General features: G+C 34.7%; 4 pseudogenes; all 4 read right to left on the bottom strand.

The window, feature by feature from the left end:
- Positions 1-661: 661 nt before the first annotated feature.
- LOC125824882 (DNA (cytosine-5)-methyltransferase 3-like) lies at positions 662-5,262 on the bottom strand (annotated as a pseudogene).
- Positions 5,263-5,841: 579 nt separating this feature from the next.
- Positions 5,842-9,005, bottom strand: LOC125824881 (putative DNA (cytosine-5)-methyltransferase CMT1; annotated as a pseudogene).
- A 6,676-nt stretch (positions 9,006-15,681) lies between these two features.
- Positions 15,682-18,763, bottom strand: LOC125824880 (putative DNA (cytosine-5)-methyltransferase CMT1; annotated as a pseudogene).
- A 707-nt stretch (positions 18,764-19,470) lies between these two features.
- On the bottom strand, positions 19,471-20,678 carry LOC125824879 (putative DNA (cytosine-5)-methyltransferase CMT1; annotated as a pseudogene).
- Between the last annotated feature and the right edge of the window lie 2,969 nt (positions 20,679-23,647).

Below are 23,647 nucleotides of genomic sequence, written 5' to 3'. Positions count from 1 at the left end.
TTTAAATATCCATGTCATCAACAAGCATGGCCATATGGCATTCTTCTTCTACTAAGTCGGACACCCCCGTCATAAATCTATTCATCAAATCCCTAGGATTGGCTACCAAGCTTGGAGCATATTTAGACAAAAGGGTGAATTTCAAAGAGTACTCCTTAACAATCATATTACCGTGCTTTAGATTGATGAATTCTCCCAATTTAGCTTCCCTCAACTCCCGGGGAAAGAAACTATCTAGAAATTCCGACTTAAAAGCTTCCCACTCTATAGGGCCCGCTCCTACCGGCCTACTATCTTTCCATTGTTCATACCAAATTTGGGCAACATCTTTCAATTGGTAGGCGGCTACTTTTGCTTTCTCACTAGAAGTCAGCCCCATGATTGCTAGCACCTTGTACACCTCATCTATAAAACCTTGAGGATCTTCCTCCACTTTGGAGCCATAGAACTCCGGAGGGTTCATCCTCAAAAACTCACTCACCCTAAAAGAAGCCATCCCCTTTATTGGGTTTGCCGGAGCCACTACCTCTCTATTAGCTTGCTATGTCAAGGCTTGAGCCAATAGTTGCATAGAAGCCCTAAATTCTTCAAGAGTAGCATTCCCCATTGGGGGGTCATTTGGAACTTGAGGTGGAGCTTGGTCTTGAACTTGTGGAGGAATCTATTGATCTCCATTGTCATCTCCTTCTTTCCTAGCATTAACCCTTGTATTAGCCATACCCTGAAAAACAACGACACAGATTAGAAGAAGGGCCTATTAAAGCCAAACTCTAGGACACGACTAAGAGAATGAAGAAGTGAGACTTTTCCTAAGCATCCAATAGCATCCTATTCATAAATGTGTCACGACTCACACCCATGAATAAGACTCTACTTAGACGTCGTTTGAGATATCCTAAAATTTATCCCAAAACCTTATGCTCTGATACCAAGTTTGACACGACTCGAGAGCATCCCCTAGTCGTAACATAGCGTAATTAACCCCGAAGGGGTCGCATACAATCCATTAGCACATTCTTAATATAAGATAATAGAAAATATGAGAAACTTTGAAACTTTACAATCGAAGTCTTATCTCATAAAAACAATAAGCGGAAGTCTTTCTATACTTTTTGTCTCAAACAATCTATTTAAAACTCAAGAATAAATGTCATTAAGACGCAGCCCATACAAAGTATAAAACATGAAAATAAATACATAAAGGAAATGTGGTTGTTGTCCTCGAAGCTATGAGGACTCACCTACTTTTCAACTCTTCTAACTCCTTGAAACTCTAGCCTCCAATAGCAACTCAAAGCTCCAACCCTACATTTGGTTAGAATGTAGGCAATATGTGTTAGTCCTCACATCAACTAGGTATGACTCTCCTTTCTTCTTGGAGTCCGGACCCTATATTGTGTGACACTCCATCTCATTGTCAATATCCACTTGAAGCCAAGCATACACCCCAAGGTTTACTTGTTAGGCCTTGCTTAACACTCATCTCCCATAAAAGGATGTCCTTGACAACCCACCCATGCTCAAGTGATTCTATCACTTTCATCTATCAAACATTCATAAGGTAGGTTAGGTGAGTATAGGACTTTCACCACAATTCAACCTATTAGACTTTTATTGTCATTTAGACTTTACTCTCAAAGCCTTAACATCACTAGGTAATTACATTAGTCTCACCCTAAAGTCCTAACTATCATGATCACAAACCCTACTCTCAAGGTTTCTTTCTTCATCTCTTCTTTAAACCAAGATTTCAAGGTAATTTGATTACAGCTTACATTACTAGGTGATTCTAATCTTAATTAATCCTAAGGGTTCATTTATAACTTTACAAGTCAAGATCAACCATATACAATAGAATCTAGTTCAATTCATGATTAGATGATCCTAACTTTGATCAATTATAACACACAATATTGAATTAGGAAGATCACATATGAACCTTCAACTTTTCCTCTAATGACATAAACCCACAAAGATCACATTCATCAATTTAGATTAGGCTCATCATAGAAATCACATGAAATCATCACATTATGATCAAACAAACCTAAATCAATCAATATTGGGTGATATCCACTAGATTGGAATCACACCCAAGCCCTACCCACAATGCAATCACAACCCTAGCTAGAATTGGGTTTTTGAGTTCACGATTGAAGGATTTCTAAGGGGGCTCCATGGGTGGAAGAACCCATAGATGACTAAGATTCACATACATTCAATCAATTCCCTCAACAAAGCTTGAATCAATGGATGAAATCGCCCTAAGACACTGCCCTTTCTCTCCTATTCTTCCTCTTCTTCTTCAATTCTAGAGAGATGATTTTGGGAGAGGATTTTAGGGGTCTTTAGATGAATGGGTAAACATTATTAGTTTAGGGTCTATTAACTATTATAGGAGGTAAATTAACTAACTAATCGCCCCACCTAACCCCTAAACTAATTACTAAACTACCCCCCTACACACTAACTTAAAAACTAAAAGATGAAAACTGGGCACACCTACGAGACCTCCACCTACGGACCGTAGGTGGAGTGACGGGCCATTTTGTACCTTCCTTGTTTTGGTCTGGGACTTGTTCATGGAAGATAAGGCTCCCTAGACTAAGTCCTCACCTACGGAGCAGACTTACGGGGCATCGTTTGACTTAAGGGATGTCATTTTGCCTCCGTAAATCAAGTTGTTTTTGATAGCTTTTGGCCAATGTTGGGGTCCTCCTCAAGGACCCCTAGGGTGGTCCTTGGGGGGTTGTACCCGGACCTTTAACCCCTATTTATGTCCATATAAGTATAGGGGATATTTATCTTCATTTTAACCCTCACACAACACTCCAAAAGTCCACTACAAGACCCTACAACACACTAGTTCATCTCACTTGTTCAACTTACTAGTTTTCGGGCGTTATGATCATTTCTTGACGTTTGACCTCTAAAATCACCAAACTAACTTTAAAAGCCATTATTCATCATTTAGATAAGTTTCCAACTATAAAAAAACATGTGAGGCTCTATTTCAACCTATTAGATTTCGTCAAACCTTAGCAAGGTCTTATTATATTTTACGGGGTGTTACAGCTACTGACAATCTTCAGCAGATTAATTCTTTATCTCAGTTTGTGGATGGTTGACTTTTAATCTATCCCAAGCATATCAATTTAGGTCAATAGTCCATTTATTTGTAAGTTTAACACCACAAACATCGCTACCCAAGCACAACCTAGTGGACATTCTATAATAACTGGAATAGAGATCCAAGAGCTTCTTTTCTTGGTTCTCTTCATTGTCCTCCACAACATCATTGTTGCTTGATATTGTGGAATCTGATTCACTATCAGGACTTGAAACATCTAATAGTAAGATAATAATGACGAGAATAGGAACATGTACTTCATCTCATAGTGATAGTCATGTTTTGATCTCAAACTTTCCTTGAACTTTAAGCTTACATTTGAGGGTGTTGGAACAATCTTGATTTTCTTTACAAGGCAATAAAGAAGATTGTCATCCTTAATTTTATATTAGAGCACATAGTTGTTATTGATAAATTGTTCATGAGCTTTAATTATAGTATCCTCTGCTCGGTAAATCCATTGTGCAATAAAAAATACTTCGTATCATCGACACCTTAAAAAAACTCAACAATTTTGGTTATATAATCATATTTACCATCTGCAACTTTTACATAAGCATTATCCTAAAGTTATGAATATATTGTATTTATGTTGTGGTGACAGAAATGCCATCAATACAAAATAATAGTTAATATCACAATTTAATGAACTAAGACATAGAAAAAGAAAAAAAACAACAATTATCAACAAAAAGTCAAAGAGACAAGTTATTATTGATAGAATTTAATTAAATTCCCAGCAGAGTCGTAATTTCTGTTTTCATAAGTTTAAAAAATAAATAAAGACCTAAATTATAAATAATCGATAAAACTTAACCTTTAAAGAAAAACTAATTTTATATATGTGTCGCCACTTAAATTTTAAGAAAATTCAAGAAAATTTTTAGTTTTCAAAAGACTTAAACATAGAAATCATTTGACCAAATGGTGTGTTGGGGTATTACTTTTCAAACTTCTAATATTAACATAACAAACTTCTTAAATCTCTTCCGCTTTACATATTTCTCTTTCATCATTGTCACAAGATCTCCCATCATAATCTACACCATCATCATCATCTTCAACATCCTCATCTCCTACTTTCAACAAAGGTTGTGCTCGGGTATTGCTTTTCAACAAGGAGTAGGATGCACAAAGCTCCTCTCACTCTTTCAAAAGCAATAAGAAATCTTCAGGAGATTCATTCCTTATCTTAGTTTGTGGGTGGTTGAATTTTAATATATCAAAAGTATATCAATTTAGGTCAGCAATCCATTTAGTTGCAACTTTAACACCACAAACATCGCTACACAGGGACAACCAAGTGGACATTCTACAACAACTGAAATAGAGATTCAAGAGCGTCTTTTCTTTGAATTGTTCATTGGCCTCCACAACATCACTGTTGCTTGATATGGAGGAATCTGATTCACTATCAGTACTTGAAACATCTTATTGTAAGATAATAATGATGAGAATAGGAAAATGTTCTTCATGTCATAGTGATAGTCATATTTTGATCTCAAACATTCCTCGAACGGTAAGCTTACATTTGAGGGTATTGGAACAATCTTGATTTTCTTTACTTGGCAATCAATATGGTGTCATCCTTAATTTTATATTAGAGCACACAATTGTTGTTGATAAACTGTTCATGAGCTTTAATTATAGTATCATTAGCTCTGTAAAACCATTGAGCAGTAAAAAAAAATTTGTATCATCGACACCTTGAAAAAACTCTATAATCTTGCTTATATAATCATATTGACCATCTGCAACTTTTACATGAGCATTATCCTAAAGTTATGAATGAGATTTTCAACCAATGTCTGGGTAATATAGCACATGGCCTAGATTAGTTTTTTGGAATCATCTTTGAAATTTAGGCTTATAGGTGCAACCTTTGCTTTAACCTTGTCCTTTATAATGTATAGATGAGTCCATTTCTCCATAGCTTCATTACCACAACCCTTTTGCCGTAAAGACACACTCTTGCTCCATATTCACCTGCACAGGAACTTTTATCACCTTTTTTGATCAGACGATTCATTGTTCAAACTGTCACATACAATATCCTCATCTTCAACAAACTAATCATTATCACAACACTCAATCGTAAAACTTTTCGTTACTTCATGTGCAACAGGATTCATGTTTTCAACTACTATTGCATGTCGTTTAGAGACTACGATAACTTCGTTGGAGAATCTTTCCAATAACTTAGGATTACTGAATGGGCCCATTAGAAATAAGATGGGCTACTAATGGGCCTAACATACCTTGGGTTTTGGGTCATATTAGTTCAAATGCGGGATGGATTATTTTTCACCTTACGCTAGTTGACTAACAGTTGATTTTCAAAGATGACCAGTTACGGGTTCGCAAAACTGTTCATTAATATACTGTACTTTTGTTGTGGTGAAAAAAATTCCATCAATGCAAAATAATAATTAATATCACAATTTAATCACATAAGGCATAGTAAAAGCAAAAGAAAAACTATTATCAACAAATAGTCAAAGAGGCAAGTTATTACTATTAGAACTTAATTAAATTCCCAATATAGTCTGCATTTCTGTTTTCATAAGTTTAAAAAATAAATAAAAACCTAAATTATAAATAATCGATTTAACTTAACCTTTAAAGAAAAAATAATTTTCTATAAGTGTCGCCACTTAATTTTTAAGAAACATCAAGAAATTTTTAGTTTTCAAAAGACTTAAACATAAAAATCATTTGAGCAAATGGTGTGCTGGGGTATTGCTTTTCAAACTTCTAATATCAGCATAACAAACTTCTTAAATCTCTTCCACTTTGGAATTTTCTCTTTCATCATTATCACAAGATCGCCCATCATAATCTACACCATCATCATCATCAACAACATCCTTATCTCCTACTTTCAACAAAGGGTGTGCTCGTGTATTGTTTTTCAACAAGGAGTAGGATGCACAAAGTAGCTCCCTCTCCTTCAAAAGCAATAAGAAATCTTCAAGAGATTCATTCCTTATCTTAGTTTATGGTGGTTGAATTTTGATCTATCACAGGCATATCAATTTAGGTCAACAATCCATTTAGTTAAAAGTTTAACACCATAGACATCGCTACACAGGCACAGCCTAGTGAACATTCTACACCAACTGAAATAGAGATCCAAGAGCGTCTTTTCTTTGAATAGTTCATTGGCCTCCTCAATATCACTGTTGCTAGATATGGTGGAATATGATTCACTATCAGGACTTGAAACATCTTATTGTAAGATAATAATGATGAGAATAGGAACATGTACTTCATGTCATAGTGATAGTCATATTTTTATCTCAAACTTTCCTCGAACGGAAAGCTTACATTTGAGGGTATTGGAACAATCTTGATTTTCTTTACAAGGCAATAAAGATGGTTGTCATCCTTATTTTAATATTAGAGCACACAATTGTTGTTGATAAATTGTTCATGAGTTTTAATTATAGTATCCTTGGCTCTGTAAAATCATTGAGCAGTAAAAAATATTTTTTATCATTGACACATTGAAAAAACTCAATAATCTTGCTTATATAATCATATTTACCATCTGCATCTTTTACATGAGCATTATCCTAAAGTTTATGAATGAGATTTTAAACCAATGTCTGGTTAATATTGCACGTGGCCTAGATTAATATTTTGGAATCATCTTTGAAATTTAGGCTTATAGGTTCAACATTTACTTTAACCTTATCCTTAATAATGTATCGATGAGTCCATCTCTCCATAGCTTCATTACCACTACCCTTTTGCCTTAAAATACACACTTCTACTCCCTATTCACCTGCACAGGAATTTTTATTACCTTCTTTGATTAGACGATTCATCGTTCAAACTGTCACATACAATATCCTCATCTTCAACAAATTAATCATTATCACAACACTTAATCGTAAAAAATTTCGTTACTTCATCTGCAACTATATTCACGTTTTCCACTACTACTGCATGTCGTTTAGAGACTACGATAACTTTGTCGAAGAATCTTTCCAATAACTCAGGATTGCTGAATGGGCCCAATAGAAATAAGATGGGTTTCTAATGGGCCGAACATACCTTGGGTTTTGGGTCATCTTAGTTCAAATGCACTAAATCGATGAATATTTTTTCACTTTACACTAGTTGACTAAGAGTGGATTTTCAAAGAAGACTGGCTGCGGGTTCGCAAAACTGATGAAGTATAAAAGGACCGGTTGCGGGTTCGCAAAACTGATTAAGTATACCATTGAACACACAATAAATTTATTAATTGCTGGTCATTCCAAAATGATTAAGTATAAAAAAGACCGGTTGTGGGTTCGCAAAATTGTTCATTAATATATTGTATTTATGTTGTGGTGACAGAAATGCCATCAATGCAAAATAATAGTTAATAACACAATTTAATCAAATAAGGCATAGAAAAAGCAAAACAAAAACAACAATTATCAACAAATAGTCAAAGAGACAACTTATTACTGTTAGAACTCCATTAAATTATCAACAGAGATGCCATTTCTGTTTTCATAGGTTTAAAAAATAAATAATGACCTAAATTATAAATAATCGATTTAATTTCACCTTTAAAAAAAATCTAATTTTATATATGTGTCGCCACTTAATTTTTAAAAAAATCAAGAAAATGTTTTGTTTTCAAAAGAGTTTTAACATAAAAATCATTTGAGCAAATGGTGTGCTGTTGCATTTCAAACTTCTAATATCAACATAACAAACTTCTTAAATCTCTTCCACTTTACAAATTTCTCTTTCAACATTGTCACAATATCTCCCATCATAATCTACACCATCATCATCATCTTCAACATCCTCATCTCCTACTTTCAACAAAGGCTGTGCTCGGGTATTGCTTTTCAACAAGGAGTAGGATGCACAAAGCTCCTCTCACTCTTTCAAAAGCAATAAGAAATCTTCAGGAGATTCATTCCTTATCTTAGTTTGTGGGTGGTTGAATTTTAATCTATCAAAAGTATATCAATTTAGGTCAGCAATCCATTTAGTTGCAAGTTTAACACCACAAACATCACTACACAGGCACAACCTAGTGGACATTCTACAACAACTGAAATAGAGATTCAAGAGCGTCTTTTCTTTGAATTGTTCATTGGCCTCCACAACATCATTGTTGCTTGATATGGAGGAATATGATTCACTATCAGTACTTGAAACATCTTATTGTAAGATAATAATGATGAGAATAGGAAAATGTTCTTCATGTCATAGTGATAGTCTTATTTTGATCTCAAACATTCCTCGAACGGTAAGCTTACATTTGAGGGTATTGGAACAATCTTGCTTTTCTTTACATGGCAATCAAGATGGTTGTTATCCTTAATTTTATATTAGAGCACACAATTGTTGTTGATAAACTGTTCATGAGCTTTAGTTATAGTATCCTTAGCTCTGTAAAACAATTGGGCAGTAAAAAATATTTTGTATCATCGACACCGTGAAAAATCTAAAAAATCATGCGTATATAACCATATTTACCATCTGCAGCTTTTACATGCGCATCATCCTAAAGTTTATAAATGAGATTTTCAACTAATATCTAGGTAATATAGCACTTGGCCTAGATTAATTTCTTCGAATCATCTTTGAAATTTAGGCTTATAGTTGCACTATTTGCTTTAACATTATCTTTTATGATGTATCGATGAATCCATTTCTCCATAGCTTCATTACCGCTACACTTTTGTTGTAAAACACACACTCTTGGTCCATATTCACCTGCACAACATCTCTTATCACCTTCTCTGATCGAACGATCATCGTTCAAATTATCACATGCAATATCACCATCGTCAACAACCTCATAATAATCAAAACACTTAACCGTAAAGTCTTTCTCTTCTTCATCCACAACTGGATTCATGTTTTCCACTACTACTGCATGCCGTTTAGAAGACTATGATAACTTTGTCGGAGAATTTTTCCAATAGCTCGGCATCGCTTAATGGGCCCATTAAACATATGGTGGGTATCTAATGCAACATAACTTGGGATTTCGGTAATCTTAGTTCAAATGCGCTAACTTAAGAGATGTTTTTCACTTTACGCTAGTCGACTAAGTGTTGATTTTTCAAGACCAGTTCTCAAGCGGATAGCATATGTTGGAACTACTTCAACCATTGAATGCATGATCAACCAAATAATTGTCGATAATTCAGAAAATGGCTAAGTATAAAAAAGAACTACGGATAAGCAAAATTGTTGTTTAATATACTGTATTTATATAGTGATGATAGAAATGATATCAATGCAAAATGACAGTTAATATCACAATTTCAACAAATTAGGCATAGAAAGGGTTAAAAAAATCAACAATTATCAACAAATAGTCAAACAATCAAGTTATTATGGTTAGAACTTAATTAAATCTCCAACAGAGTAGTCATTTCTGTTTTCATAGGTGTAAAAAAGAAATAAAGACTTAAATTATAAATAATCGATTTAACTTAACATTTAAAGACAAAACATTTGAGCAAAGCGTGCGTTGGGGTATTGCTTTTCAAACATGTAATATCACCAAAACAATCTTCTTAAATCTCTTCCACTCTAAAATAATAATCCTTCATCATTGTCATAAAATCTCCTATAATCATCTACTCCATCATCATCATTTTCCACATCATCATCTCATACTTTCAACAAAGGGTGTGCTCGGATATTGATTTTCAACAAGGAGTGGGATGTACAAAGTTGTTCCCACTCCTTCAAAAGCAATAAGAAATCTTTAGCAGATTCATTCCTTATCTCAGTCTGTGGGTGGTTGAATGTTAATCTATCACAAACTTATCGATTTAGGTCAACCATCAATTTAGTTAAAAGTTTAACACCACAAACATCGCTACCGAGGCACAACCTAGTTGACATTCTACAACAATTGGAATAGAGATCCAATAGCTTCTTTTCTGGGTTCTGTTCATTGGCCTCCACAACATCATTGTTGCTTGATATGGTGGAATCTGATTCACTATCAAGACTTTAAAAATCTGATAGTAAGATAATAATGACGAGAATAGGAACATGTACTTCATGTCATAGTGATAGTCATATTTTGATCTCAACCTTTTGTAACGACCCTCAAAATGAAGTAGGATAAAGTAGAGCCTCACATGGGTTTTATGCATTAATAACTTGTTAAAATAATGTAGAAAATCTTTTTTAGTCAGTTTTAAAGAGTTTGGAAATCAAACGTTAAGGGACGACCAAGACGTTCGAAAACTAGTCTTTTGCGTGTTGGTGTGTTCTAGTATGTTGTTCATATTTTTATGTGTTGTTTGGAGTCTAAAACCAGTGGAGGTGACTCTAGTGTCTTAATAAATGTTTTTAGGGTCAAATTGTCCGGGTAAGATTCCCCGAGACCACCTTAAGGGTCCCCGAGAAGGACCCCAACCCTTGGCCAAACATGCTGCCAAGGTAGCTTGAAGTTGTGCATGGAGGGAATGGCTCCGCGTCGCGGACCTGCTCCACCAATGGCCAAAAAGTGGCTCCGCGTCGCGGAGACACTGCAGACTCTACTGTCTCAGAATTTAATTTCTAGAAACTTGTGGGAACACCTCCACGTCGCGAACTTGATCCCCAACGAAATCTGCAAAAATAAAACTCAAGTTTGACTTGTTTAAAAGGTCCAACTAAGTGAGGGGTAGTTTGGGTACTTTGGGGAATTATTATAAACGGTTATTCTACCTAGTTGATTAAAACCCCAAAACCTAAAATTAGACCCCATTCTTCAAATTGACCTTTCCCTCTCTAAAATAGTTTTTCTCAAAAACTCCATTGAAGACCTTGATGAAGCTCAAGCTGGAAAATGGGTTTTCAAATGATTTCTTCTTCAATTTCATGGATCTTCAATAATTAAGGTATGGTAACTCTTGATTCTTGAATAACCTCTCATTCAAGGAGTTCTATCAAAGATTTTCAAAAGTGATTCAAAGACCAAAATTCCCAATTTTCAATCTAAACATGGGTTCTTTCTCAAACGATTCTATTGATTATGTTATTGAATTAATAGAATCATTCTATTGATGAATTAATGTAGAATTAAGGTTTTTTAAATAATTTTCAAAGGAATTCTTAAAGAACCCATGATCCCCAAATTCTCAAAAATTGGCCTATGATGTGGGTCTTTGTGAATATGATCTCTATGGGTGAAATTATATTTAGATTAGATTGTATTGATGTTTCCTATGATTATCTATACTTATTCATGTTGAATTTTTGGTATATTGATGAGTTGGGAATTATGGCCTTATGGACAAAGTTATGGGTTGATCCCTTTGTTTATAGAATTGTACTTAGATTATGTTTATGTTATTGAATTACATTGTTGATTCCTATTGCTATCTATGTCAATTTATTATGAATTGTTGATCCATGGTGATCATGGCTTGGAGAATTGGTAAGTTGACCTAACTTCTAGTCTATAGTATGAGAATTGATGTTGTGTGGTTTTATCCACTTATGGTGGAGGTGTTTACTTCTTGTCTATCTATGCATGTTTATATCATGGCCTTGAAGGCAATAGATGTGAAGTGAATTGATGATTATGATGCATATGTTTATGAAATTGTGCAATAAAGGTTATGTATGAAATCCTCAATGCTAGCATGATGTTTAAAGTGTGTTGATGATGAGGAGTATAATGTGAATGATAATGTTAAGGATAAGGTGTGGTCTACATGATTGATTATGTTAAGTACTATTGTGGAATGACCCCTACCTATATGACCCCTATATGAATGTGTGATCATATACATGTTAGGAGTACCTATTCAATGTTGAATGTGTCCTTGTCTCCTATGATGAAGTGTACGGGTGTGTGTTCTAGAATCCCTAAAGACTTTATATGTGAATTGCTCATGATGTGGGGACATTGTGAATGTGTTGTGATCCCTTGAAGGGTACTGCACTCAATATCAATGTTGTTGCTATTATGTCACTATGAGGACTAATATACACACACATACTCTACATGTATAGCTATGAATATGATGTGTTATGGTGACTATTGAAAGGTTAACTCTTATATGCACCCTTACATCTTATTATGCATGCAAAGTGTATGATTAGCAAGGTATGAATGTGTAGCATAAAGGTGTTTATGTGAAATGCTTTCTCACATATGTACACACACATGAATGAATGAATAAGGTTTATGATAATCTAGTGAAATTGAGTCTCTTGAAAGGTTTCCTCAATTGTACTCTAAACTAGACTATGTTATGAATATGGTATGACTATGTGAAAGGTCATTATCACATAATGTAGGTTCTATGATGAAAGGTCATTCTCATCTTAGAAACCTTTGAGCTATATGATATGAGGGATTAAGTCCCTAAAGCCTATTTTATGAACTAATGTTAAATAAAGGCTTAAAGATGTTTTAAAAGGGAGTTGGAGCTTAGCACCGAGTGAACATGAAAAATGAGAGTGGGGGCTTCACATCTAGCAAGTCCGGCTTCCCACAAGAAAACCTTCACGTTTAGCAAGTCTGGGTTCCCCACATAGATGTTGTCTCATGAGATGGAAACCTCCACGCCTAGCAAGTCAAGGTTTCTAGTAACAATCTCCTTGTTCCATAACTACGTTCCCCCGTAGGTCTTAGCTTAATGGATCCACTAGAAAGCTATTATGTATGTAGGTCCTACCTTGGCAAGTAGCACCCTCTCTTTTCGGTGTGGGAGTAGAACACCGGATTCCATATAGCTCACATGATATATGTCGGTTATGGCAATGTCTCCCGAAAGTTAAGAAATGAACTAAGATAAGAATATGAACTCTAGTCATGATTTCTTGAAGAGTTACTTATGTAGGTAGGACTATGTACCCTACTTATGCATTGCACAAGTGGAGTCTAAGCGAGGTTATGATTAGGCTCTATATCTAATGAAGACTATGGTCTATGTATGTTAATATGAAAGCATGTTAAGGTTGACTTTACTTATGTCAAGACATGAAGTATGATTATGCATGTGAATTACACTTATGACTTCTTAATGGTTTTGCTTAGTATATGTGGGGGTATGGGACTCCATGTGTACATTGCACAAGTGAACTTGTGAAGGGGTTGTGAGGGTGGTTTACCTATGATATGAACTAAATGGGTTATGACTAGTGATGTAGTAAATGAATGAGTCCTTATATGATGTTATGAAGTATGTTGGTCTTATGTCTAATGTTAAATGAAGATGTTATGACTTGTTGAATATGATGCCTAGTCTATGGTGGCTTCCTAGGAACAGTTGGTGTGAGTAGTATTATAGGATGGTACTTGCACATTGCACTAGTGTGACTTGGAGGTTGTCTTAGGTGATGGTTCCTATGTGAAGACTATGTCTTATGGTGTGCTTTTGACTCTATGAATATATGTGGTTGGATTGATGAAGGCTATATGTAAGTTCACCCTTGGTAACCTTAAGGTGATACATTGCACAAAGTATTCCTTAAGGGTTTCTTGAGGAAAGAAGCTAAAATAAAGAGGAAGGTAATGTATTGTATGCATTGAATGTGCCTAAAATGTTATAAGTGGCTCTATGTGCTATTATGAATGGTTTCCATGGGTATGATGATGTATGTGGTTTATATTGGTTCTTGAAGTTTCTCTAAAAAGGCATGATGCATGGTCTCCAACTAAATGTCCCTTTTAGCGCATGTTTTTGCATGGTTATCATACTTAGTGCATTCTTGTACTAACACCATTCTTCTTCAGCTTTTTACACCAAGTGTAGGTGATAGTGGCTAAAGGGCCTTTCCTAGAAGTGATGAGCTTGGTTTACTATTTCCAAGTTCGGGTGTGTCCTTAAAGATTCAAGGACCTTTATGTTAAAGAGTTTCCTTAAGTTCAATGTACTAGATAGTTGTTTCTTTTGTATTGTAAGGGTTGTGTCCCTCTTCTGTTGTAGTCGTGTTTTAAGATGGCTACCTTGAGACATAGTACTCCGATTTTGTATTAAAGGTTTAAATGAGGTGACTTTTAAGTCTTGTGTTATATTATAAAAATGTTTTAAATTTTCCGCTATTTTTCTATGATAAATGTTATGACGAATGCTAAGGGCTTGTATAAGACCTCTGAGAGGTCGAATATGCCGGTAACGACTAGGGGGTGCTCTCGGGTCGTTACAACTTTCCTTGAACTGTAAGCTTACTTTTCAGGGTATTGGAACAATCTTGATTTTTTTTACAAGGCAATTAAACATGTTGTCATCCTTAATTTTATATTAGAGCACACACTTGTTGGTGATAAACTGTTCATGAGATTTAATTATAGTATCCTTGGATCTGTAAAACCAATGAGTAGTAAAAAATATATCGTATAATCGACAACTTGAAAAAACTCAACAATCTTGCTTATATAATCATTTTGACCATTTGCAGCTTTTACATGACCATCATCCAAAAATTTATAAATTAGATTTTCAACCAATGTCTGGTAAAATAACAGTTGGCCTAGATTAATTTCTTGGAATCATCTTGGAAATTTAGGCTTATAGGTGCACCATTTGCTTTAACCTTATCATTTATAATGTATCGATGAATCCATTTCTCCATAGCTTCTTTACCACTACACTTTTATTGTAAAAGACAAACTCTTGCTCCCTATTCACCTACACAACAACTCTTATCACGTTCTCTGATTACACAATTCATCATTCAAACTATCACATACAATATACTCATCTTCAACAAACTGATCATCATAGCAACACTCAACCGTAAAACCTTTTGCTACTTCATCCACAATTGAATTCACGTTTTCCACTATTACTGCATGTCGTTTAGAAAACTAGGATAAATTTATCGGAGAATCTTTCCAATAGCTCGGCATTGCTGAATAGTCCCATCAGACAAAAAGTGGCCTTTTAATAGGCCCAACATACCTTGGGTTTTGGATCATCTTAGCTCAAATGCGCTAAATTGAAGGATATTTTTTCATTCTACGCTAATTGACTAAGAATGTCTTTTCAAAGATTAGGACCCAATCAGACAACTTAGCTTGGAACTACGAAAACCATTGAACGCACGATGAACCAAATAATCGCCAGTCATTCTGAAAATGGTGAAGTATAAAAAAACCGGTTGCGGGTTCACAAAACTGTTCTTTAATATACCATATTTATGTTGTGGTGATAGAAATGCCATCAATGCAAAATGACCCTCAATATCACAATTTAAACAAACAAGGCATATAAAAGGCAAAAGAAATCAACAATTATCAACAAATATTCAAACAATGAAGTTATTATCGTTAGAACTTAATTAAATCCCCAACAGACCACCATTTATGTTTTTTTAAGTGTAAAAAAGAAATAAAATCATAAATTATATATAATCGATTTAACTTAACTTTTTAAAAAAACCAATTTTATATAAGTCTCACCACTTAATAGTTAAACCAAAATAAAGAAAATATTTAGTTTTCAAAATACTTAAACAGAAAAATCAAGATGTTTTTTAGTTTTTAAAATTCTACAACAGAAAAATCATTTGAGCAAAGAGTGTGCTGGGGTATTGATTTTCAAATTTCAAATATCACCGTAACAAACTTCTTAAATCTCTTCCACTTTAAAAATTTCTCCTACATCATTGTCACAAGATCCCCCATCATCATCTACACCATCATCATCATCTTCCACATCCTCATCTCCTCCTTTCAACATACGGTGTGCTCGGGTATTGCTTTTCAGCAATAAGTAGGATGCACAAAACTTCTCCCACTCATTCAAAATCAATAAAAAATCTTCATCACATTCATTCGTTATCACAGTTTTTGAGTGGTTGAATTTTAATCTATCACAAGCATATCGATTTAGGTCAACATTTCATTTAGTTACAAGTTTAACACCACAAACATTGCTACCATAGCACAGCCTAGTGGACATTCTACAACAACTGGAATAGACATCCAAGAGCTTCTTTTCTTGGTTCTGTTTATTGGACTCCACAACATCATTGTTGCTTGATATGGTGGAATCTGATTCACTGTTAGGACATGAAACATGTCATAGTATGATAATAATGACGAGAATAGGAACATGTAATTCCTATCATACTGAAAGTCATAATTTGATCTCAAACTTTTCTTGAACTAAAAGCTTACATTTGAGGGTATTGGAACTATCTTGATTTTCTTTACAAGGCAATCAACATGGTTGTCATCCTTAATTTAATATTAGGGCACACACTTGTTGTTAATATACTGTCCATCAGCTTTAATGACAATATCCTTGGATCTGTGAGACCATTGAGCAGTAAAAAATACTTCGTATCATCGACACTTGAAAAAACTCAATAATCTTGCTATATAATATTTTTTACCATTGCAGCTTTTTCATGATCATCATCTCAAAAATTATAAATGAGATTTTTAACCAATGTGTGGGTAAAATAGCACTTGTCCTAGATTAATTTCATGGAATTATCTTGGAAATATAGGCTTATAGGTGCACCATTTGCTTTAACCTTATCTTTTATAATTTATGGAAGAATCCATTTCTCCATAGCTTCATTACCACTACAGTTTTGCTGTAAAACACTCACTCTTGCTCCCTATTCACTTACACAACAACTCTTATCACCTTCTCTGCTCAGAGGATTCATCGTTCAAACTATCGCATACAATATCTTCATCTTCAACTAACTCATTATCATCAAAACACTCTGTAAAACCTTTCGCTACTTCATCCACAGCTGAATTCACGTTTTCCACTACTACTGAATGTCGTTTAGAAGACTACGATAACTTTGTTAAATGATCTTTCCAATAGCTTAGTATTGCTGAATGGGCCCTTTAGACATAAGGTGGGATTTCAATGGGCCCAACATACCTTGAATTTTGGGTCATCTTAGTTCAAATGCGCTAAATTAAGTGATGTTTTTCACTCTACGCTAGTTGACTAAGAGTACTTTTAAAAGACCAGGACCCAAGCGGACAACTTAGGTTGGAACTACGACAAGCAGTGAACGCACAATGAACCAAATAATTACTGGTCATTTCAAAATTGGTTAAGTATAAAAAAGACCAGTTACGGGTTCGCAAAACATTTTTTTAATATACTGTATTTATGTTGTTGAGATGGAAATGCCATCAATGCAAAATGATCTTTAATATCACAATTTAAACAGAATAGGCATAGAAAAGGCAAAAAAGTCAACAATTATCAACAAATAGTCAAACAATCAAGTTACTATGGTTAAAATTTAATGAAGTCCCAGCAGAGTGGCCATTTCTGTTTTCATTAGTCTAAAAATGAAATAAAGACTTCAATTATAAATAATCGATTTGATTTAACTTTTAAAGTAAAACCAATTTAATATAAGTGTCGGCACTTAATATTTAAAGAAAAATCAAGAAAATGTTTAGTTTTCGAAAGATTGAAACAAAAAAATTAGTTGAGCAAAGGGTGTGTTGTGGTATTGCTTTCCAAACTTCTAATATCACCATAATGAACTTCTTAAATCTCTTCCACGTTACAAATTTCTCCTTCATCATTGTCACAAGATCTCCCCATCATCATCTACACCATCATCATCATTCTCCACATCCTCATCTCCTACTTTCCACAAATGGTGTGCTCGGGTATTGCTTTTCAACAAGGAGTAGGATGCACAAAGCTGCTCACACTCCTTTAAAAGCAATAAGAAATATTCAATATATTTATTCCTTCTCTTAGTTTGTGGTTAATTGACTTTTAATCTATCACAAGCATATCGATTTAGGTCAACAATCCATTTTGTTACAAGTTTAACACATCAAACATCGCTACCCAAGCACAGCCTAGTGGATATTCTACGATAACTGGAATAGAGATCCAAAGCTTGTTTTATTACTTCTGTTCATTAGCCTCAACAACGTCACTGTTGCTTGATATGGTGGAATCTGATTCACTATCAGGACTTGAAACATCTGATAGTAAGATAATAATGATAAGAATAAGAACATGTACTTCATGTCATAGTGATAGTTATATTTTGATCACAAATTTTCCTGGAGCTGTAAGCTTACATTTTAGGGTATTGGAACAATCTTTATTTTCTTTACAAGGCAATCAAGATGGTTCTCATCCTTACTTTTATATTAGAGAACACACTTTTTGTTGATAAACTTTTCATGATCTTTAATTACAGTATCCTTGCCTTTGTAGAACCATTGAGCAGTAAAAAATACTTCGTATCATCGACGCCTTGAAAAAACTCAAAAATCTTTCTTATATAATCGTCATTACCATTTGTAGCTTTTACATGAGCATCATCCCCAAGTTTATAAATGAGATTGTTATTCAATGCCTAAGTAAATTAACACTTGCCCTAGATTTATTTCTTGGAGTCATCTTTGAAATTTAGGTTTATAGGTGCACTATTTGCTTTAACCTTACCTTTATAATGTATTGATGAGTCCATTTACCCATAGCTTCAATACTACTAGACTTTTTCCGTAATATACACACTCTTTAACCCTATTCACCTGCACAACAACTCTTATCACCTTCTCTAATCAGACGATTCATCGTTCAAACTATCACATACAATATCCTCATCTCCAACAAACTCATAATCATCACAACAATCAATCGTAAAACCTTTCACTACTTTATCTGCAACTGGATTCTTGTTTTCCACTACTACTGCATGTCATTTACAGACTACGATAAATTTTTTGGAGAATCATTCCAATAGCTCGGCATTTCTGAATGGTTCCATTAGAAATAATGTGGGCTTCTAGTAGGCCCAACATATCTTGGGTTTTGGATCATCTTAGTTCAAATGCGCTAAATCGATGGATTATTTTTCACTTTACGCCAGTTGAGTAAGAGTGAATTTTCAAAGAAGATCGGTTGTGGGTTCGCAAAATTGATCAAGTATAAATAGATCGGTGGCGGGTTTGCAAAATTGATTAAATATACCATTGAACACACAATAAACCAATTAATTGCCGATGATTCCAAAAATTATTAATTATAAAAAGACCGGTTCCGGGTTCGCAAAACTGTTCATTAATATACTGTATTTATATTGTGGTGACAACTATGACATCAATGCAAAATAATAGTTAATATCATAATTTAATCAAATAAGGCATAGAAAAAGCAAAAAAAATAAAACCAACAATTATCAACAAATAGTCAAAGAGACAAGTTATTATTGTTAGAACATAATTAAATGACTAGCAGAGTCGTCATTTCTATTTTCATAAGTTTAAAAAATAAATAAAGACCTAAATTATAAATAATCCATTTAACTTAACCTGTAAAGAAAAACTAATTTTATATAAGTGTCGCCACTTAATTTATAAAAAAATCAAGAAAAATTTTAGTTTACAAAAGACTTAAACATAAAAATCATTTGAGCAAATGGTGTGCTAGGGTATTGTTTTTCAAACTTCTAATATCAACATAACAATCTTCTTAAATCTCTTCCACTTTAAAAAAATATCTTTCATAGTTGTCCCAAGATCGCCCATCCTAATCTACACCATCATCATCATCTTCAACATTTTCATCTCCTACTTTCAACAAAGGGTGTGATCGAATATTGCTTTTCAACAAGAAGTAGGATGCACAAAGCTTCTCCCACACCTTCAAAAGCAATAACAAATCTTCAGGAGATTCATTCCTATCTTAGTTTGTGGGTGGTTTAATTTTAATCTATCACAAGCATATCTATTTAAGTCAACAATCCATTTAGTTAAAAGCTTAACACCACAGACATCGCTACACAGGCACAACCTAGTGGACATTCTACAACAACTGAAATAGAGATCCAAGAGCAACTTTTCTTTGAATAGTTTATTGGCCTCCACAACATCATTATTGTTTGATACGATGGAATCTGATTCACTATGAGGACTTGAAACATCTTATTGTAAGATAATAATGATGAGAATAGGAACATGTACTTCATGTCATAGTGATAGTCATATTTTGATCTCAAACTTTCCTCGAACAGTAAGCTTACATTTGAGGGTATTGGAGCAATCTTGATTTTCTGTACATGGCAATCAAGATGGTTGTCATCCTTAATTTTACATTAGAGCACACAATTGTTGTTGATAAATTGTTCATGAGCTTTAATTACAGTATACTTAACTCTGTAAAACCATTGAGCAGTAAAAAATATTTCGTATCATCGACACCGTGAAAAACTCAAAAATCTTGTTTATATAATCATACTTACCATCTGCAGCTTTTACATGAGCTTCATCCTAAAGTTTATAAATGAGACTTTCAACCAATATCTGGGTAATATATCACTTGGCCTAGATTAATTTCTTAGAATCATCTTTGAAAATTAGGCTTATAGTTGCACTATTTGTTTTAACATTATCCTTTATGATGTATCGATGAATCCATTTCTCCATAACTTCATTACCACTACACTTTTTCTGTAAAAGACACACTCTTGCTCCATATTCACCTGCACAACAACTCTTATCACCTTCTTTGATCAGACGATCATCATTTAAAAAATCGCATACAATATCCTCAACTTCAACAAACTCATAATCATCAAAACATTCAACCATAAATTCATTCGCTTCTTCATCCATAACTGGTTTCATGTTTTGCACTACTACTACATGTTGTTTAGAAGACTATGATAACTTTTTCGGAGAATCTTTCCAATAGCTCGACATTGCTTAATTGGCCCATTAAACATAAGGTGGGCATCTAATGGACCCAACATAACTTGGGTATTTGGTCATCTTAGTTCAAATGCGCTAAGTTGATAGATATTTTTTCACTCTACGCTAGTTGACTAAGAGTGGATTTCCAAAGACTAGGACCCAAGCGGATAACTTAGGTTGGAACTACGACAACCATTAAACGTACGATGAACCAAATAATTGCCGGTAATTCCAAAAATGGTTAAGTATTAAAAAGACCTTCTACGAATTCGCAAAACTGTTCTTTAATATACTGTATTTATGTAGTGGTGACAAAAATGCCATCAATGCGAAATGACAGTTAATATCACAATTTCAACAAATTAGGCATAGAAAGGGTTTAAAAATCAACAATTATCAACAAATAGTCAAACAATCAAGTTATTATGGTTAGAACTTAATTAAATCTCCATCAGAGTCGCCTGTCACGCCCCGAGCCTACACCCTGGCGGGACCGGCACTCGAAGACCATTGTTAGCCCCAAGCGAACCCTTGGCCTGGCTTACTTAACTCAGCGGAAAACTTAACTCAACAGAATAACTCCATGCAATGAAATGTCATAAAACCACCTAGTTGATGAAAACTGGCCAAAAAGGCAACTCGTGTCTCAAAATAGAATATTTATATATATACATAGATGAGAGACTCAATACTAACTGACTGACTGTCTATGAAGCCTCTATAACACTGAGATGGATGTTGGGACAGACCCCGCAACATCCTAATAAAAGCAAAACTAGGAACACAAAATAACAGAGTCCTCCGGAAGGCAAGGAGGCTCACCACTGACTCTAGAGTGCTCAGCTGGATCAACGACGTGCTGGATGTTGATCCTGAGTACCTCCGTCTGCATCATCATAAGATGCAGGACAACTGACATCAGTACATTGAATGTACGAGTATGCGAGCTGGAAAGCTAAACAACAACTTAAGCTTGAAATGGATACAAAAGAAAACTTACCTTGGCTCTGTTCAACTCATGAATAACTGAACTCACTATAAAGCAATAAGACACATGCAATATAAAGAATAGGAAAACTATTTAAAACATGACGTCAAAATCATATTCATAATATCATAAAAATACCATGCTCCCTCTCGAAGTCTACTTGTGCAGCGCATGAATGAAGTCTCATACCCCCATTCACACTAAGCAGAACCCCTTGAGGAACCATGCAATTTCTACTGTGGGAGTTTCTCTAACCAACAACCACCACTATAAGCCTAAGTGGTGATACAACGTTCTTACCATCACGTTGCCAGACTGTCCTATACTTTTCCATCATATAGAACTACTTTAACTTAGTGGATCCACTAGCTTAACTTTCGTGATCATCTAAAAAGTATGACTCATTAAATCCATGTTGGCTACATGGTTCTTATGGAGAGTTGAGTTAATATGAACTCGTGTCCCCAATTCGGTGCTCAAGACTACTCCCAAAAATATACTTTAGCTCATATGTTTTAAAAACAAACTTCTTTCTTTAGTTTGAGATAATTACTCAAGGCATAGCCCAAATGCTCTTTTGGAATCAATGTTCCCTATTCTTTGATCAAATGTGAAAAACATTTATAAACTTCTTTTGGGAATACTTAGTTCCCTAATAACTTTTGAGAAATGAACTCAACTCTATACTCTTGGCTTAACTTGAAACTCTATACTCTTTACTTAACTTGAAACTTGAGCCTTAAAACGAAGTTAAAACGTTTGATAAAGACTCTTGAAAAACTTTAAAGACTTGCTTCTTAACTTCTAGACTTGACTCTAACTTCACTTGACTTTGATCCTAACTTTCCTCGAATTGGATTATGGATTCAAGGGTAATGATCTCATATTTATGGATGAGTTCGTGATGTTTAGATGAACCTTAGAGTGTTGAAAACAACTATAAAACATAAGTACATTACCAAGGAACATGTATGAAAAAGTGGGGAGGGAATGGGAATAATTGGCGTCCTTGGCACTCTGAGAGGCGCGGGGCGCCAGCCCTCAAACTTAAGAAGGGGCCTGCTAGGCGCTCTGCATGGCGCGCTGCCCCAAGGGGGAAACTTCAGAACCCCTGTTGGGGCGTACTGGCTGGCGCGACGCCCCACCCTCTTGCCCAGAAAATCCGACTTTTCTCCTTAGTTTCTCCAACTCTAAACCCTCTCAACATCAAAGGTTCCAGCCCCAAACACTAAGAATCATAAAAAACCTTAACATACAATATATTCAACTTGGAATTTCAACCGGAAACATGTACCAAGACAACAAGAAACTTCAACACAACACAACCACAAGAATTCAACCAAAACATACCCAATCTTTTCCTTGAAACTAAAACGAGTTTGGTGTGTGGGGGAATGAACCAACCCCACACTAAATGATCTCACATACCTTATTAGGGATCACCTCCGACGAAAACCAAGACGATCTTTACGGACTTTGCTTCTTCTTCTCTTTTCTCCTCTTCTCTCCTTTTCTCTCAAGAACCCTAACTCTCACTTTTAAAAGGGAAAAACTGAATTAAAATCAGTCTAGAACCTTAATATAACCAAAAGAAATGGTTAGGGAAAAAACCAAAATACCCTTACAAATTCGGATGACTTCCCTCTATGCCAACAGCCCAACTTCCAAAGGGCATAACTCACTCATACAAACTCAAAATCGCGCAAACTCGGCAGCGTTGGAAAGATCATTCCAAGAGCTTTCCAAACATAACTGGAAATACACCTAACTCATCATGAGCTAGGAGTTATTACCAGCTGAAGTTGACCAAAAATTCACTTTTTCCCATAACTAAATTTCCAAATCTTGAATTCTTTCCAAAAATGACTATTTCCAATTTCAAGCTTCTTCATAGTTATTTCAA

This window comes from Solanum verrucosum, unplaced genomic scaffold (genome assembly GCF_900185275.1).
Source record: "Solanum verrucosum unplaced genomic scaffold, falcon-dt-bn FXZP01000111.1, whole genome shotgun sequence".
In the NCBI taxonomy this organism is placed as follows: Eukaryota; Viridiplantae; Streptophyta; class Magnoliopsida; order Solanales; family Solanaceae; genus Solanum; species Solanum verrucosum.
The sequence above is the reverse complement of the archived record's forward strand: the minus strand, read 5'-3'. Positions and strand labels throughout refer to the sequence as shown.